Below are 14,645 nucleotides of genomic sequence, written 5' to 3'. Positions count from 1 at the left end.
AATGATCATGTAGGATATTTGCTTAAAACCTGGCCTCACTTCTTTCACCTCACATCTAATGATCCTTTCCTCCACCTCACTTCTTCACCCTTTCTCATGGTCAAACCCAGCAGTCAATTACTGGACCCCTGCCAAAATCCCAATTTCAAGCTTTCTTCTCTGTAATCACCATCTTCTATCTTTCCAGCTCCAGTACTACCAATCTCAATAACTCTTTGGTATATCTGGTCTTTAATCAATTCACCTCCCCAGCTGGGTCAAGGTCCATCACCTCCCTCCTGTCCCTTTTTCTCTTCTTTCTCTTCTTACCCAACTTACAGCCCATTAATATAGCATTTTTATTTCTATACACTGAACTCCTTCTTTTATGTATGCATATTTTTACACAAAACTCCCACTTTGCACAAACATAAGGTGAACTTCAACATCACTGCATATGCCCTTCTTTTCTAATTCAGAATCTTCCAGGCACATATACATCATAACCAGAGTGTGATGAAATATTAGGCATCAAGGATCTAAAAAATAAAACCTATCAAGATATTCTCCTGTGTGTATAACTTGAACCTGGTGGTTGTACCTGGGTTATTGCTTAATTTCACGGAAGGCAACATGTCCACAAATGTTGCTGACCCATGGATATCAGTCAAAAAACAAGTATATTTTCAAACAGGAAAATAATGTGGAAAAAATAGAGCCGGGAGCTAATAATTCCACCACCTGAGTGTATTTTATAGCTACAGTATGGAAGGAGAGTAAAAGTATCTACCAAACAAGATGGAAAGTAAAGCAAAATTAGAAGAGGGGAAGGAGCACGAAAGCACAAAACAAAGTCTAGAACAAGGAAAATGTCAGGGGAAATTAACAAGACTGAGGTCAAAGTTGAAGATGGAGAAGAAGGCCAAACATACCCAACAAATACTTGGTAGTTCCCTGTTGGATACAAGTGCTTGCTTGTGGGAGAGTTTACAAAAATATTTTTAGTATTGATGGTATATTCAAATGGAGATGTTCGAGGAAGTCGCAGAGCTGAAGCTGGAAAGTTAAGATTTTAAGAAAGAAAATGGAGATTCAATCTGTGTAAAGTATATAAAACCACGAGGACAGATTAGTAACTTAAGCATTATTTGCAGAACAAAACAGGGATTGTTACTTTCATAGTACCTGGTATTTTCTCACCAGCACTTATCACAATTATGTTTTCTTAATATAATAAAAATGTAATTATAGATTTTTTTTTGTATGTTTACTTGCTTTGTCTTTCTCCTTCACCTGTCTGTAACCTCCACAAGGACAAGGAACATGTTGTTTTGCTGTCTACTACATCCCCAGTGGAGTGGAGCAGAATCTCAACAAATTTTTGTGGATAGATAGAATGGGTGGATAGATGGATCGAGATCGATGAAGGAACAAAATGAGCTTTGTGGACAACCCCTCCAAAAATTATTTAAGGCAATGAAAAATCAGCTTTCAAATGAATACATACCTAAGCTGACCATCCCTCCTTCTCAGTCTTCCCAGGAAAGAATGGTGCATAAACTCTCCATGAGAAAACATTGAAACAATTAGGAAATTAGGAAAAGAAGATGTGCACAGTTACTCCTTTTATTCCCCTACCCTCTGAATCACCATCTTCTTTGGTTAGTCTCACAAATATTACTTTTTCCTGCCAGAACCCAAGGTTGTCTCCTTCTGCAGCTGTTCCATTGTCTCCATCTCTGTTCTCAACCAAGATACCTGGTACCTTCTGTGGTTTGGACCTACTGCCAATGTAACAGGTCTAACTCAAATAAGCAAGGCAAAAGGCCAAAGCCTCATATTAATGTTGAACTCTTTATGTGACCCATACACTTCACAGAATCATAGAATTCCATGATGAAAGAACATTAAAATATATATTTAAGATTACTCAAATTTATTGTTGAATTTAGTGGTTGAAAGAGGTTACCAAGGGGATGTGACAACTCGTTGACCCGCAAGATGGACCTGGGCCAATTAGAGACTCCTCACCCTCTCCCCTGCCCTTGAAATATGCTTTCTGCTTGCCTTTTCCACACTGGAAGCCAACGTGTTCTTGCAATCACCTTGACGGTATATGTGACTAAACCTAGTTAAGGCCTCTGTAGAAGTTTTTAAGATTCAGGTAGGCTGGCGTGGTGGTCTCCTTGTCTTGCAACCACCCAAGATAAGCCCCATACCTAAGTTCCTGTATTAAACCTGCCATTACCCGTCTGGAGTGACCTGCCTCTTTCTTTGGTCTCTCCTTGCCCTCCGTGTGTCAAAGCCAGATTCAGATTTCACCCAGCAAGCTCCCAAAGATGAGAAACAATACTAGTTCAAGAGCACATGTGATATTTGAGTCCAGTTTAAAATTAAGTCACTGTTGTAAAAGCAAGAAGGAAATGACACATTTAAAGGTTTAAATCAAGAACACTTTGTCCTTACCTTCACTACCTTACCCAAAGAATCTACATGGGCAAATAAACCTCGGATCTCCTTCCTGATACAAAAGCAGACTAATGTCAGTTGAAAGGTTAACAGACTAAAAAGACTGAAAATCATTAATGAGCCATTTACTATAAAGCATGGGTGTTTATCTAACCTTCTTATTAACATACTCATCAAAGATGATTGAAATGCCAACATTGCTTATTGTCAGTCCATTAGCCCTGCTTTATTGAAGATAAGCGTTGTTCTTCCTTTGCATGTTAAGGAAAATCAGTATTTGTATATATCTTCTTAGTTTTCAATTTCCATTATAACTCGAGAAACCTTCTTTATCCCATAGTTAAGATACTCTAAGGGCTGGGGCGCCTGGGTAGATCAGTCGTTAAGCGTCTGCCTTCAACTCTGGGCATGATCCCAGGGTCCTGGAATCGAGCCCCACATCCGGCTCCATGCTCCGCTGGGAGCCTGCTTCTTCCTCTCCCACTCCCCCTGCTTGTGTTTCCTCTCTCACTGGCTGTCTCTCTCTCTGTTAAATAAAAGAATAAAATCTTTTAAAAAAAGAGATACTCTAAGGAGACATCAGATTACTATGTTATCATATCAAATTAGTAACCACAAATCTTACCTACATAGGGATTATCAACACATCATCTTGAACTTCTTAATTAAGCTATTCAGAATATGTATTTAAGTAGGAAAAGCCTAAAATTTTTAAAGGAGTCATTAAGCCGAGAATTTCTTATTTTTAGCAAGGAAAGTTTTCTTTCAACCCCCAATGTTCTAACTGGGTGAAAGAAATGTTAGTAATAAAAGCCATTAGCTATGTGCATGGCAGACCCTATCATCAACTGGTTCCCCACTGAGAGTCCAGGCCAATCATGGGGAGAAACATAATGGGAATTTGCAAAATGATAGAGTCTCTAGCAAACAGAACTTTAAAAGCTTTGAGTAGATCATGACCTACCATTTGAATTACCTATTTCAGCAAATTGTACTTAAAATAGTTGTACTTTTTATGGTTTCTTTTTTCTAATACTTACATTCACATTTAGCCAACCCATTCAACCTACTTTGAAATATGTAACAGAAAAATTAAGGTCTTTCTGGTCATATAGGTTGGAATTATTTTGGCCAAATTACTTGATTCCTCTGAATCAGAAATTTTTTTTAAAAAATTTTATTTATTTATTTGACAGAGATAGAGACAGCCAGCGAGAGAGGGAACACAAGCAGGGGGAGTGGGAGAGGAAGAAGCAGGCTCACAGCGGAGGAGCCTGATGTGGGGCTCAATCCCATAACGTCGGAATCACGCCCTGAGCCGAAGGCAGACGCTTAACGTCTGCGCCACCCAGGCGCCCCTGAATCAGAAATTTTCTATCAGAAAAAAGGGATAATAGTACCTAAATAGCCTGGAACAATACTGGCACACGGTAGATGTTCACTTAATTTTAGCTCCTTTCAGCTGTATAAAAGGAAAGTGATAATGCTGTTATCAGTAGACTTTAATATGAAATCAAGGCAAAGCCATACACTTAATCTTTAAATAACTCAGAAAGAGTCAGGCTTTAGCTATATACTCAAATAAGTCGTCCAAGACATTGTGAAATGAAAAAAAGCAAGTTTAAAAATAATATGTGTACTCCTTAATGAAGCATCAAACTTTACATCAGAATCAGGGGATGTACTGTATGGTGATTAACATAATATAATAAAATAAAATTAATTATAAAAAAAAATATGTGTACTCTAATCTTATATTTTCCTAAAATACTGCTGTTAATACCGTTGTCAAAAAATTTAAAAATATGCACGAATATATATCAAATTTTTAAAAATTATCCTGGGGCAGCTGGGTGGCTCAGTCAGTTAAACGACTGACTCGATCTCAGGTCAGGTTTTGATCTCAGAGTTGTGAATTCAAGCCCCACATTGGGCTCCATGCTGGGCGTGAAGCCTACTTAAAAAAAAATTATCCTGAGAAGTGGAGGTGTTTATGGAGAATTTCAACTTTCTACAACATTATATACTTCTCTAATATCCAGATTATTTAAAAAATGGTTACTATGAGCATGCATTATTTCCATTATTAGAGAAATTAATAATAAAAATAGATTTTAAAATAAAGGCATTTTAAGGAGATTCTTTTTTTTGCTTACCCATATATGATCAAAAGAAACCACATGTAGATTCACAAAAGCCAAGTCTCAAGTTAAGGTTCACTTTTTCCAGAAAATCTATTCAAACTTCTACTTTCAATTTTATTGCTCCCAAGAAATTTTCTAAGTTATAATGAGTTCACAGTTGAAGTTCAACAAACTACTTTTATCCTATCTTTGGCAAAGGTCACTTCTTTGGAAGAAATTAAGAAATCAACTAGCTAAGCCATCTTCAGAGAAAAGGAAAAATAAAAAGTCTATCCTCAAACTATACCCTTAGAGGCTCTAGATTCTCTCACACTGTTTTGTTTATCCCGAGCATGACATGAAGTTCTATGTACTATAAATCAACAAGTGTTTTTGATGGTGATTAGGAAAATAATATGATGATAATATTTAAAATATCAGAAAACCTATAAATACTATTATCTTTACTATTTCACCTTTTGTTGGATAGGTTCCTCAGATGCTCAGTGAGTTTGTTATCCACGACTTCTGGATAAGTCTGGAAAATTAACCCTTGTTTAGTTCAATAGCAAGTGACTGTTAAGTTGTACTTGAACCAGGCTGTGGCAGTCTGAGAAGGATGAGGTGGGTGAGTGAAAAGGTTATTTATTACTGAGGGTCTTTGTGTTCTATTTTAGCAGTGATCCTGAGAAATGTTTAATTTAGACTATGCTGAGCTATACTTGGGCCAGGTAAGGCAGTTTCCAACATTTATCCATACTAACTATATAAAAACTGTTTTTGAGACACTGAAAAATAAAATTAAAGAGGCTCCTCTGGGGGCGCCTGGGTGGCACAGCGGTTAAGCGTCTGCCTTCGGCTCAGGGTGTGATCCTGGCGTTCTGGCTCCGCTATGAGCCTGCTTCTTCCTCTCCCACTCCCCCTGCTTGTGTTCCCTCTCTCACTGGCTGTCTCTATCTCTGTCAAATAAATAAATAAAATCTTTAAAAAAAGAAAAAAAAGAGGCTCCTCTGGTGACTTTGAGCTTTAAAACCAGAGAGTAATTTGTAGTCAAAAGTCTCTAAACAAATTAATAACCTTAAAATACGCTTGAGTAACCTAGCCTTGAATTTTTTTAGTAAATTATCTGGTTTTGGACTTTTAGAGTCAAGTCTGTTCACTACTAAGATTAAAAATAATACAGAAATAGATTAAAAATGATACAGTAAGTTTCCAATCAAGGAGTTCCAGAAAATCTGATATGGAGTCAGAAACCATTACAGAATATTGGTAAAAAGATGACCAATTTTTCCTTAAAAGTTAATTCTCTTCAGCATCATTTTTATTTACCAATAGGCTGACCACTATTGTTTTAATTTCACTTTCTGTGGAGAATTTTATTTCTGACCATTGACAAGAAGGGACCAGGTATTCAAGGCTTGAGAAAAACAGCCCATCAGCCTCTTACAAAGCATGGCCTTGACAGAGGCGCCCTCTGCTGGCAGCTTTCCTGAAGTGGAGCGGTTGGTTTGCTCACCGGCTCATTTGCTTTGTTACTTTATTTGCTATTTTATTTGAGGGGTCACCATGTCTCTTTAAACGGTACAATATAAAAAATCTAGAAATCTGTAGTTTAGAAGTGACAGCAAACAGCACGCTGCATCATATTTTAAGTACCTGTGACACAGGATGTACTTTAATCTCATTCTTTAACTTGCTAATTACATTACTAATGCACAGTAGCACCTACAAAGAATATAGAAGCGTGTGGCTATGCTAAAAGAGTGTGGATATCATCAGCACAGCCTTACACAAAATAAAAAGACATTATCCGGACACGGTTTCTAAAAAGCAACTGTGTTACAGGCAAGGTTCTCTTTTCCGAAGTGAAAAGGTCACAGATAATCTTCCAGGACAAACAGATCAACCCTAGGACCCCCCTGGGGGTAAATAAGCCTTTAGCTTTACCAAGGACTATTGAACAAGAAACAATATGAAACATCTTCACTCCGCTTCCTGAACAAATGCCACAAGGCTGTCCAATAGCTTCCAAAGCAGTCCTGGAGAACACGTGGGTATTTTATTGTTTTTCTTCTCGTTTTTTTCCACTTTAAGTTAATGTTGAGCATCTGTTAGAAACAGTACTCATCACTGATTGATTTTTATTTCTTCACTGAATGACAAATGTAGAAGGGGAAAGATGTGTCACTTTCCAATCTGGCTACAGTGTGAGCCTTAGAGGAAGTAGCATTCCGTTTAGAGAAAGAACTGCTCCTTCTTTTAACGCTCTTGATTTTGCAAAGATAGAATTGAGAGCTAATCTGTATCCTGGGGTGTGAGCAGAGAGGGAAAAATAACTCTGCATAATAATATACCTGAAACATCAAAGTTTTCTGCTACTAGTCTGCAAGAGAGAGGGGTGGGACCTGGAGATGGGTTAGCTAAACTACTCCCAGACCCATCTAATCTGTGGATGTTCTCTAGTGAGTTTTTGACCCCAGGCAATACAGGAGTCCCTAGTATAACTGACTGGGAATACTGACAGGCTATAACCCACACATGCTTAGAACACAGACACCTGCAAACAAGTACTGGAGAGCCAGCAGTGGTAGGGGATGGAGGGAGAGAAGCTCTAAACTTTTATGAAGTGACCTATTAATGCCTAAAGCCAGTAGCAAAGGGACCCAGGGAACATGTCCTTCCCATAGATGCCAATCTGCTGTCAGCTTATCCTTGGGTATCAGACCCTAAACAGAAAATAAATACTAAGTATCTACTATGTGCCAAGAATAATGTTAGGTGTTCAGAGCCATAAAAACCTTCAACTGTATAAGGTGAAGATGAAAATGCTTATTTGATACATGAAGAATTTAAAGATGAGCAATATTCCTTAATTTGCCTGAGGATATCCAGCCAGCAAGTACCAAAGTCAGGATTCAAATGCAAATGTGTCTGATCCTGATATTGTATTCTAACCAGAGGAATATGCAAGTAAGTTGCAGTAAACAAGGTCCTTGGAAGTGGTGGTTAGTGCTTATTAAGACTTATTCTAATATAATAAATTTAAACATTTAAAAAGATTTTATACACCATAATAACAAGCTTATACTTCACTCACAATTCAGTGAAAAGCCACTGAGGATTTTTAAGTAGGGCAAGACAGTATCAACATGTTGTCTAGCAGCCGCGTGGAGAGAGAACTGGGGGGATCAGAGTGGCGGCAGTGGGTAGTGAAAAAGCCATTGCAGTAGTCCATGCACAGGTAATGGTACCTGAGATCAGGAGGCAGGGGTAAGAGCCGAGAGATTCGTTTGCAGGTTACCAATTCATGTTAGAGATAATGGGGTCTTAGACTAGATTAGGAGTTTCTACCTGGGTACAATAGTGCCCCCGCCAGGAGACACTTAGCAACATCTAGAGATGCTTTTGTTTCACAACTGGAAGGATGCTACTGACATCTAGTGGGTAGAGGCCAAGGATGCTGCTAAACATGCTCCAATGCCCAAGATGGTCTCCTTGCAAAAAAAAAGAATGATCTAATCCATGATGCCAAGGGAGCCAAGGTTGTAAAACCTAGAACTAGATGAAACTTGGGCGGAAAGAATAGGATTGGAGAAAAATCAAGAAGTTTGGGATGTATTTTTGAAGTAGTACTGATGGTACGTGACAAAGTGGGTTAAAGTGTAAATCCTAGGTGTTTGACCTGGAAAACTGGGTAGTTAATGGTGTCATTTACCAAGATGGCAATGATTTGGAAAAAAACGTAGTTTGGGAGGAATACAGAGTATAATCGAGTAGTCAGTTTGAAACATATTATGTTCAAGATAACTATTAGATATCCAAATAAAGATCTCAAGTAAGCTATTAGGTATAAGGATTTGAACTCATTGGAAAAATCTAGGCAAAAATATAAAATTGAGAGTTATCAGCATTTGAATTGTATTCAAAGACATAGAACGGGTGAGATCACATGAGGAGGGAGGTGGGAGAAGAGATGAAAAAGGAAGTGAAGGGGAAAAGTGAAAGAGAAGGCAAGGAAAGAATGCTTAGCAGTAAACCTTGAGGCACTCTAACTTTTCTGAAGGTAATAAAGAAAACTAGAAGGAACAATCAGGGAGATAGCAGGAAAAACAGGAGAGTGGTATCATGAAAGCCAAGAGAGGAAAGGAAAGTATTTAAAGAAAGAGGCACCAGTTAATGATACAAATGCCACCAAAAAGCTGAATAATATGAAGACCAAATACTGTCCCTCAGCACTGGCAGCATGGGGATCACTAGAGACCTGAAGAGAGAGCAGTTTCAGTAAAGTGTGGGAATGGAAGCCACTGTGAAATGAGTAAGTGGAAGGTGAAGAAACGAGACAATGCAAATAATTCCTGTGAAAGAGAGTCAAGAAATAAGTCAGCTGCTGGATGGAGATGTAAAGTCAAGAGAGTTGTGTTGTGTTTATTAACGTGGACCATATTGGTATGCTGGTAGAAATGATCCAAGAAAAAGAGATGGGAAGATAACTGGAAAAGGGAATCCTTAAGAAAGTTAAAAAAAAAAATGGGATCCAGAACAAAAGTAGAGGAGCTGTCCATTAGTACGAGTATTGTAACAAGAAGAAAAAGAGTCCACGTGCATCTATGTTAAGAAAATAAGAGAGTTCTCCTAAAATGGCCTTTATTTTCTCCCTGTTGTTTCAGTTAAGGAAGGTGAGATTGTCAGCTGGAAGGAGTGGGGAAGGAGAAAAGATCAGAAGTGAGAGAATCCCAGGTCAGGATCCCTAGCTAGTTCCATATTTGTCCTAAAGCTATGACTGTCCTCAATGCTTGGGCTAAGTGTCCGCAGTAATGCAGGCACCCCACTGGAAACCACCATCTGAACCATATAACCAAGATGCTGACAGTTACTGGAGATGATCGCACAACAGAACAATGCTCCAGACCACTAGTCTCTGGTCAGCGTGCTCACTCACACTGGAAAAGATTGTGTTAGGTGTTCTCCAGCCTAAAATCTCGGTCTCTTCCCCCTCTCCCCCAACTCTTGGTAAATGAATTTGCCTACTATTTCACAGAGCAAAAAGAACTCATCAAATTGATTCCCTCGATTTACTGCCACCGTATCTACAAATACCTATGTCTGTTCCCATGTTTTTCTCCTTTATTTCTGTTACAATGACCTAGTCAAAGACCAATCCCTCCGTTTGTGCTCCAAATACAAAAATATCCTACCTTCCCAGGGCCTTTATCCTTTATTCTTCATTCCTTCACAGTAAAGTTTTCAAAAGGCTGAGTTGTCTACAGACATCACACCACCCTGTGTCCACCTCTTTATCTCCCACTCCTCAGTATACTCTAATTCAGCTTTTACCCCATGACCAATTCCTCCATTCACCATTAACCTACTTGTTGCTAATTTAAACGGACATATTTCAGTCATTGCTGTTCTTGACCTCTTAGCAACTCCCCACACTTTGATCACTTTGTCATTTTTGCAAACTCTCTTACTCTGCCTTGTATAAAACCACCCTCTCCAAGTTTTTCTACTAAGGTGCTGCTCCTTCTCAATCTCTTGTACTCTACCTCCATCCACACTTCAAGATGCTGGCCTGTGGCAGGACCGAATCTTAGGCCTCATCTTTCTCACTGTACATCAGGGAGAGCAAATTGAGAATCTACCAGCTCAACCCTCACTGTCTAGCATAGTGTCTGAAAAATAGTAAATACCTAATAGATATTTTTAAATAGTTGTAAGACTAGAACTCATTTGGGCTTAGGGTAAGGGGATAAGGACACATGGTGAAACTAACCACTAAAATAAGCCCCATGACGAGATTCCTCCCCATCCCACATTGATAGGTTCTTAAACAATTAACATAAACTACCTAGACTGAACAATTGGTCAAGAAGTTAACAATTGACACTTCAACACCTCCTTGATATCTGGTGATTTAAAAACACAATTAAAAAGTTATTTGGAGGGGTGCCAGGGTGGCTCAGTCAGTTGAGCATCTGCCTTTGGCTCAGGTCATGATCCCGGGGTCCTGGAATCAAGTTCCTCATCGGGCTCCCTGCTCAGCGTGGAGCCTGCTTCTCCCTCTCTCCCTATGCTCCTCCCCCCTGCTCGCTGTGGATTCTGCTCTCTCTCTTTCAAGTAAATAAATAAAATCTTTAAAAAATGTATTTTAAAAAAGTTATTTGGAGTATTGGATCAAGAAAATCCTACAAAATTAAATTAAATAGACAGATGAGTGCTAGCATAGGTCCCCTCATAAACTGAGGGTCAAATAAAAAATGCTGCCATCAGTTTACTTACTTTTTTCTCCTCTAAGATTTAATGATAGTTTCTTATGGTTATCCTTCTCTGTGCTCAATCCCATCATAATAAGCAAAGGAAAGCTAGAACCAAACACAGAGCATAATCTGATTCATCTGCGTTCAGTCCAAATTCATCTCAATACATGTCTGATGTATGGATTTTTTTCCCCAAACCAGCTCATGAGAAGAAAATAGCTCCATCCTCAACTCATTCAGAAATAGTTGGTCAGCCAAGACTTGGCTCTATACAAATTTGTTGGAGACCAGCTAATCAACATCCAAACTTCCTCCCAGACAACTATCATTCAGGATCTAGCTCTGCACAAGCTCATCTGAAACCAACTTGTCAGAAAAGAGCTTCTTGTCCAAAGTTCATCCAAAGCAGCTGTTTAGCCCAGACCTGGATCAACACAAATTCATCTAAAACAAGCTGATCTGCAACGAATTCTCTTTCCCAAAGAAGTTATTCAGCAAGGAGCTACCTCAAACAAACTCACCTGAAACAAGTTAATATACAAAGAGCTGTACCACCCAAAACTCATCCTAAAAACAGCTGCCTCTAACAAACTGCCTCAAATAAACTCTTCTAAAACCAACTTATCAGAAAACATTCCCGTATTTTATGGTCCCGTGTCCATAGCTGGTCCAAAGACAGATGTTTAGTTAAGACCTGGATGTACACAAAACCGCTGAAGAATAACGAATAAGCAAAGAGCCAACCCATCTAAAATGCATCCAAAAGCAGTTGTTTTGTCAGGCGTAGCCTTTCCTTATTGTCATCCGAGAACAGCTATTAAGCAGAGAATTATCTTGTCCAAAGTTCTTCTTATACCAGCTATTTAATCAGGTACTTGCTCTACAAAAACTCATACAAAATCCTGTAGTCAATCAAAATCTCATCTACCAAACTATTTTCTAAAATCTGTTATTCATTAAAAAAAAACTCATAAATTTCAGTCTTGTTCAAAGCTATCTCAAAAAATATCTGATCTCACCAAACTCCATCCAAATCCACAAATCAACAAGAGACTTGGACAAACTCAACATTATCAGAATGAAATTTTCCCTCCTGTGATCCTCTATCCAGGCCCGCATTAGGATCTATTGTTTTCATTTTCAACTCTCTCCCTCAAACACAAACCACTACTATGACTTTCATTGCCTCTGCTACCATTACTTCTGAAGAAACTTCTACCATCAACACCACATGTGCAACTCAGCTCCAACTATAATTCCCACACTAACGTCTGTTATAACCATAAAGCAAACCAGCCCAGAAGCTGGCACCAATGACTTTGAAACAAAGCATCTCTCTGTAATGGCACCCAACCTTACACTGATTCTGCAACTAACTTTGTTTTTTTTAATTATAATTATATTTTTTTATTATATTATGGTAGTCACCATACAGTACATCCCTAATTTTTGATGTAAAGTTCCATGATTCATTACTTGCGTATAACACCCAGTGCACCATGCAATACGTGCCCTCCTTAATACCCATCACCAGCCTCTTGAAACACAGAGTCTCCATATGGCATCACAGAATCATATACTTACTTCCCATTCGACTTTGAAACTATGTATTTTCCTAATTACTTTGACAAAACTGAAAGTAACTACCCAATTGGCAGTATCTTATGGAGTCTGAAACTACATAAATTCCCAACACCGTCCCAGAACCTTATCTAAACCATCATACCATCCAAACTCTGAAATTATGAATTAATCCACGACACTAGTACTGTGTCTCTTATCCCGCCTCAGCATCTCCGTTTGTTGCCATTTTCAGGACATTCTTTTCCATTTGAAAATCATCTACAATCAAGCTTACTTTTTTTAAATCCCTAAGTATATACTTTTAATATTTAGTTGAAATTTTTCTACATAACCAGAGTACAATCTTACCATAATCCATTGAGCTCAACCTTATAGAATATAGAAATTTGATATAACATATCCAGCATTTATAATGACATTACATACTGAACTTTATTACCTCTGACAAGGGACAACCCACTCTGCCAAGAAGTCTGGACATATTTTTCTGATGCCTAATCTGAACAGAACTTCAAAAGATTAGTAAAAACTTATATAGTTATATTCTATTTAGCGGAATTTTAGGTATACTTAATTTAGTGGCTGTCCTTCTGGCATTCACAAAACTATTCTATTAAAAAGTGCCTCTTCTGCAGATTTCTAAGTATATGCCCCAATTTCTTCTGGGATAGTATGAACTGGTCTGGGATAGTATGAACTGGTCAACAATTATAAAGAATTGTGTAAATTGACAAAGTCAAGCAAGTGTTAATTCAATTCACCTCATATTAATTATTCTACCACATGCAAGATACTTTGCTGGATGCTACAGTGACAAGATTTAACTTGGAATCTAATACCTTGAAACATAAGCACAAATAACAATAGCATCAGCCAAAGTAGAATAAAATAAATAAGAAAGTCACAAATTCCCAGAAGCTTTCAGAAAAGGAAAAGGCTGACTCCAAATTAGGGAAGAAAGAGAGACTTGATGGAGATTGTAGTATAAAGAAGAATCTTTAAGGATGAATAGAACATTGACAGCAGGGATGAAAAGTGAGACCCCAGGCAGAGGGAATACCGTGAAAAAGTGCAGAGAAACAAGATGAAAATGCATTAAGACTGTCTTCTGACCTCTAGTGCACACTTCCATTTCACTTGTACATAGGACAGTGATCAGATACTTGGTGTATTTCCCATAAGAATTCAAGCAGGGATTCTGTCTTATTCACTTTTGTGTCCTAGCTTCTAGTATAACGTTTGGCCCAGTAAAATTTAGGTTTATATTTAATACGTATCATTGAAATTACCATGCATCAGGGAATGCTGACTAGTTTCCACTTATTCATTTACTTGATTTATTCAGTCAAATTATCAATAGAGTTAATAGCCATCATGTGTCTCAAATCCTTTTAACCCTGTGGCTGAATTATCAAGTGGTGGTAAGAGAGAGAGGTTTCCAGTTTGCCTTATTCTTTCACTGCCAAACAGGGTCTTACACTGGAATGCACAAAGAGAACCTAGGGTATGGGTAATTTCAGATCTTCCCACATACTGGGTATGATGGAGTTGGGAAGACAGTGCATTGCTTGACTAGAGAGAACCTAAAAAGTTCAAGGATCACATAAATCACTAGACATTTCCACAAAGATTCTTCTAAACCAGAGATTCTTGGGGTGCCTCAGTGCCTTGGTTGGTTAAGCATCCAACTCTTGGTTTCAGCTCAGGTCGTGATCTCAGGGTCATGTGATCGAGCCCTGCATGGGGCTTCACGCTGGGCCTGGAGCCTGCTTAAGATTCTCTCTCTCCCTCTCCCTTTGCCCCTCACCCTGCCCGGCTCACGCACTCTCTCTCTTAAAAAAAAAAAGATAAAATAAAAAAATAAACCAGAGACCCTTAATCTGAGCTATCAGGAGACCCATGAAACCTCTAAAGTTTTCTGATATACACTGTGTTCATGAGCATATGTGCACTTTTCTGAGAAGATGGTGTATAGATTCAATCAGAGTCTCAAAGAGGTTCATAACCCAAAGAAATAAAACTAAAACCAATTAGAAAGATCAAGAAGTGTCTAGACCTACAGGTCCAAAAGATGTCATCTGCAGCTCATAAAACACTTTAATGAATCCTGATATCCTAAGTTGTTTCAGAAAAATAAATCATTTCACTGTTTTTGCTGATGTCTCTGTTTTATAATGATTTAGGAATTTTTTCCCTTTTATAGTACATATTTCTTGACACTCAACCGCATAAT

This window comes from Ailuropoda melanoleuca, chromosome 11 (genome assembly GCF_002007445.2).
Source record: "Ailuropoda melanoleuca isolate Jingjing chromosome 11, ASM200744v2, whole genome shotgun sequence".
NCBI classification, from domain to species: Eukaryota; Metazoa; Chordata; class Mammalia; order Carnivora; family Ursidae; genus Ailuropoda; species Ailuropoda melanoleuca.
Note: the sequence above shows the minus strand (reverse complement) of the source record.